We start from the raw sequence: 6,217 nt of genomic DNA, 5'->3' as shown, positions 1-6,217 counted from the left end.
AGATTCACAGCCAAGCAGAAAGGGAGAGAAGGCGCAAAAGAGTAAATGAACTACATACTTTGGAGCTCTCTCTCTTTGATTCAAAGAAAAGAAAAACTCAAGCAAGCAGCTCAAGTGGAAAATGGATGACATTAAAAAAGTGCTTAGCTATGAGGAGGGAGATGACGGAACCAAATTCTGTTGTACAACAGAATGGAAAAATTGCATAATCTCTTACAACATACATAACGATACAATATCATTGAGAAATGCATCCGGAGGAACCATTGTTGTGATTGAACATGATGAAGATCTAAACTTCATTCATATCCAAGACTTAAAAGATATAAATATATAATAAATGCAAAGTTTCCTTTTGATTCCCTTGATGCAGTGGAGCTGGACATGATAAAGCAAAAGGCCACTTTTGTTAAACTAAAGAAAGAAAAAGCAATGGAAAGAAGCCAGCGGAGGAGATAGAAGAAAATGGAGCATAATGACTATTATTTATTTTGTTCTATCTTTGTACTTTGCTTTATGATTTGTAATAAAATTTTAGTGTGTAATGCCCAAGAGGCAGAATTCCTTTATGTAATGAAATGACATGTTCTTAAATGATTTATCTTTAATATTGATACATGTGTAACTCTGTGCAGGTGTGTGTTGGTGCATCTGAGCTTGTTCCATTCTAGGGGAGATTGTTGAGTCGGTTTTTCGATAAGGAAGATTAGAATCTTCTCAACCTCCTTAGGAAACTGCTAAGTATGAACTTCGAGCAAGCCTAGACTATCGAGCATGGTTTTACTACTTCAAGCAAGGTCTTCAGAACCATTTCTAGTTGATTCTTCTAAGTGTTAAAGCTTCGAGCAAGCTACACTTCAACGAGCAAGAGTGTTCTTCTATCAAGTATGGATTGCCAATCGGGTAAACAACTTGATCATTCAAGTTTTAACCAAGTGTTACGAGCACAGGATGTCCGAGCACATGGTGACGAGCATGGATGCAATAAGAAGATGTCATATGCTCGAAGCATGGACTACGAGCATGATTCAATCTCCCGAGCAAGATTTACATCTGAGCATGCTAGAGATTGATGAATAAGACAAGATTGAAGGCATCAAGAAGAATGAGTTTGCTCGATGGACTAGTTCGAGCAAAGCAAGGATTAGTTAAGAAGAATGATGTCTGCTAGAGGAGAATATTTTCTCTGAAAATATTCTAAGTAAAGTATGCTCGAAGACATTCATCGAGCATACCCTGCACACCGAAGTGTGCTCGAGCAAGATACACATCATGCTCGAAGACACTTAACACCTGTATCTTATTTTATCAATCATTATGTTATAATTAGGGATTCTAGAAGGAATGTCAGGGTTCTATAAATAGGGTTCTAGGTTTCTATTTAGGGCACGGATTACGAGAAACATTCTAACGAATATTCATTTTGTCTCATCGTACAGCCGTCGCCGCCTTTTACGAAACCTTAGACGTTCCTTTCACTGTTTCATTGAATGATGTATTAAATACAGTGAATCTTGTCTTTGAACCTGTCTTTACTAATTATCATTTATTGTTTCGTTTGTTTTCATATCACGCCTTCACTCCCATCCGTTGGATATCCTGATTGTGATACCCGGTCTTTCTAAGACTAATTAAGCACTAATGTAATCTGGGTTTACCATATAATGCAATATTATGAATAATAATAACATCAATATTTTAGTCCAAGAATTTCAAAATTTTGTGTGTTATAATTTATTATGTTCAAAAAGTTTCTTTTTGGCGTATAACAAATACTGTGTAAGTGTTACAAGGGCAGCAACCCGGGTTAAGCTAACAATCCAAATAAATTCCCAAAGGTCGGGAATGACTTAAAATAATACACGTAAAGAGAAAATATTAATGTTAGGACATAAACACAATTCTAGAATGTTCGGTTCGCAAAGACGAAACAGTAAGTGAACAAAAGCCGGTACTGACACCATAAGGACCCGAAACAAACCAACTCCAAAAAATTACATCTTTATATGGTTTCGAAGCAATTTTATGAGGAATTCAAATATGTAATCGATTTTGCATATAAATAAGCCTAACTAGTTAAAAGTTATTAAATATGACAAAGTAAGGTTATTATACAACTTTTATAACTTATTTAATAAAAAAATATATATAATACCAACCCCCCCCCCCCCACCCCCTCTAGCCATCCACACCACCACCACCTATGGCCTAGCCTTGATATGTTGGATATCTTGGGAGAATTCCAAGTAAGTTCACACACATGCAATTGAACAAGTGTCCCTTTACTTCTTCTATTTATCATATCTTCTCTTCCCCATACCACTCCAATCCCTAACACAAACCACCACCCACTCCTCCTCCCTCTCCCTCTCTCTCGGCCGAACCCACACCCACACACACTTCTCTCTTTCTCTCCTGCACTACACCATCCATATTACAACAAAAACCCCAAGTTTAAACTCAAGAAGATGGATTAGGAGCAAAGTAGGAAGGATGGAAGCATAAACAACCCTTTAGAAGCCACCAAGATCACTCTCTTGCACCTCTCTTCTAAACCTTAAGGTAAAATCTAAACTCTCCCCTTGTTCTTCAAGATTTGGATGCAAAACATTGTTCTTGCATCTTGAAAGGGTTCACACAAGCTACTAAACCATAAACCTAAGTGAAAATGGAAGATTTAAAACCCTAGAGTATGTGTGTGCATGAAACCGTAGGTGTTTGTGTGTGCATGTGGAACCCGAAACCCACATGCACATGCAAACACAGATGCATACTAATCCATTTCCATCTTGTTTAAACTCGGTTTACTGATTTAAGGGCATAAAAGATATGAAAATAGGAAGGAGATGGATAGAGAGCCACGAGGAAGAGAGAGAGAGAGAGAGAGAGAGAGAGAGAGAGTATGAATATGTATGTGTATTGCATGCATGTATATGTATCATGTTAATTTATGTCTAGTAATTGTATGCATGCATAAGAAGTTATAGCATGAACAAGGATCTTAAAGATGAGTTAATAAAAGAGTCACTTAGATTCATATAAGACCATATTGAAACACCTAATATATTCATGCATGTCATACAACAAAAGAATTTACAAGCATGCATTATGGAAATTATACATGTATTGAATATTAAAGATTTTGAAAACTAAAAATATAATAAATATAAGTAATATTTATAAATATGAAAATTTGTAAGATATTTATATATTATAAAAGTTTAATTTAGTATAAAATATGATTAGCATACTTTATATGGTTCAAAACAAGTATCGGATGCTTAATTAGTCAAAAAATCGGTTTTTTAACGCAAACCGACAAGGATAGTATGGCTGAAACAAAACAGCCCCTAAAACCAAAAATCGTATATATATTGCACATCATATCAAGTGTAATAAGGCCAAGATAGTAAGGCTTGGCAATAAGCGACTCGCGTTGCGAAAGACAAAGCGAAAAACGCTCGTTTTGTTAATAATTGAACAAAACCGACAAGAATACATTTTTACAAAATACATAAACTTTAACCATAAAAACTAAATTTTTGCTTATAAATATTTTTAATATAATAAAAATATTGACCGAATTGACGTTTAACGAGAAACCGACAAAACCGGTAAAATAACTTGTAAAACCTAAAGAATTGAAAGGATTTAATTAAACAAGTAAAATAAAAAGGGTAATTCTATCATATTCAAACTTAAAATATTATGTTAGGGTTTAATAAATAATTTTGAAGAAATTTTGCTTAAGTATATTATGTGCAAAAATTAATGTCAAGTGTACTTAGGTGGGTATGATAGTAAAGAGACATATATATATTTTCATATATGTATATATATGTGTGCTTGCATATATATGTGAACATTTATAAATACTTTTGATGTGTGCTTGAGTGAGAATAAATAAACTAAAAAAAATTTAAATAAGTAAAACTTGGTAGAACTAAAAGAGCTAGTGTGAACACTTAAGTTGGAAGAACAACTTAAGAACTTTATGAGAAATAAGTTATTAAAACGTGTACTAAATGAATAGGACACAAGAAGGGGAACAAAACCGACAAATAACCGTCGATGTGAGTTTCTCATAAATTCCCACTATTTTGACACATTTAAATGATTTTATAAATGTTTTGGGGGAAAACACGTTTGGGTCAAAACGCATTTGATCTTGACAACTGTGGTATTGAAATGACTTTAAATTTGACCAAATTGGTCGGGCTATCGTGGGTAAAAATCGGGAACAATTCCACAGCCTTATAATCATTAACTGTTAAACAGACATAGAAATATTGATAGATCTATCGGGGTGACGCCCTATCATCACTGGTCGCGCCAGTGGGGTAATTGATAAATATTTCGATTATTGTACGCTTTGATTATATATTTAAGGGAGTCATACATTCGTTATATTCCTAGCTAGTCTATAACTATCACACTTGTTAAATAAAATGTTGAATTTTATGCATTTTGGCTTCTATAGCGAAAGGGGGGCCAAATGATCTCTCGTGGTAAAGCGAGAACCAGTGTGAAAACTTGAATAATTTCATGTGGAAAAATAAAAGGGGACCTTGACCAGTTAAAGGAAAGGCAACAATTGGAGAATGTTGGTCATGTGTGGACCAATCGGCATAAGCCAATAAATAATAAACGGGTAAAGTTTTTATTAAATTGAGAACTCACCAACCATTGTGTTGACGTATATTTTAAATGTGTTTTCAGGTAAAGGAAAACAGGGAACTTCGTGAAGGAGACCATGGGGAAATATAGGGGTGTTTCCACATCCTGCCAGTTGGACATATATTGATGAATAATATGTACTTTGATAACTCAAACCTTGGTTTAAATTAATAAATGTCCAACTTGTATATTTATGGATTTTTGTGTGTCTAAATATCGTGTGGCTAATCGGCCTCTGTCACTGTCCGCTTCTAAATTAAGCTAAGTTAAGTTTTCAGGGTGTGACACTGATTCCGCCGGGATATTCAATAGACCTTTGGGTTATTGAGTCTGTGTGTTCTTGTCAACCTTATTAAGGTTTGGACCAGACTCCCGGTCCTGACACAAGTGAATAGGGTGAGACAGGTTGCTTGATGGAGACATGTGGAAATAAGATTAAGACTGGCATCATTAAAAGAAAGAATCACGTGTAATTTATGTATAACGTTTAAGACTATGTATTTTGTTTAAACCAGTACTTGGTATTTGCATGAATGATTGATGTTTATGTTCCGTGAATTTGTTTTAGTTAACTCTGATTTCTGAATTATGTGAATGAGTCAATTCAACCCGAGCAAAAGTAGGGCACTCGGGATCGGGGCCTTACAGGTTGGTGTCAGAGCATAAGTTCGAAAGAATAAGCATCATACATGCTTAGACTCGAGCAGAGAATGGGACGAAAAGAACAAAAAAGAAGATGCCAGTTAGAGAATGTCATGTGTCACTCAAGCAAGCTTAATAGGTTAATTACCTTGCGTATAATGTAGGGATAAGTAAGAAAGTTATGTGAATTGTTAGATATAAAATTGCTTAATTATATTTGAAATGCTTGGTTATCTAACTGCTTAAGTAGAACCGAGCATAAGCAGACTCACAAAAGGAAGTGTATAGGACACGGAGAGTAACGTGAGCAGCTAAACCTAGCTGGCTACTATTATTACCTGCAACCTTACAATCCTTGTACTAAATAGTTCCTCACGTGACGATGTTTGTGTTTTTCCATTAGAATTTATATTGCTGGTGCTAAGACTACTATTGGACAAGGAGGGCAAACGGGACGTCGTGTTAGACCGGGTATCCACCGAGTACTCTCCGAAGAACCGATTACTAAGCCTGGTGAAGAAAGAAGCATGACTATGAGAGAGGAAGAGTATCAGCTCAGCCCTGCTATTCAAGCTGCTATCACACAGGCAGTTACAGCTGCAGTAAAGAATCTCCAACCAGACAAGTCCATTGAAAGCCGCACCAAGACTGTTGAGAAGACTGGGGAGAGTAGTAAGAAAGATACTGAGACTGAGATTAAGGCATCAAGTAAGGTTCGTTCTATGAAAGTCGACGTTGGGAAGAGAGGCCGAGGTGGTTGCATCTACAGTACCTTCAAAGGTTATGACCCACCTCAGCTGACTAGTAAGGACGAAGTGATCGCTACCCTTTAGCGGATAACGGCAATAGATAAGGTTATCCATATTAGCAAGTACCGTCCCGACCAAGCTGTGGGCTT

Source organism: Bidens hawaiensis, unplaced genomic scaffold (genome assembly GCF_021521415.1).
Source record: "Bidens hawaiensis isolate Kalapana, Puna unplaced genomic scaffold, B.hawaiensis_p1.1 tig00002671_1, whole genome shotgun sequence".
Taxonomy (NCBI): domain Eukaryota; kingdom Viridiplantae; phylum Streptophyta; class Magnoliopsida; order Asterales; family Asteraceae; genus Bidens; species Bidens hawaiensis.
This window is presented reverse-complemented; position numbering follows the sequence as displayed.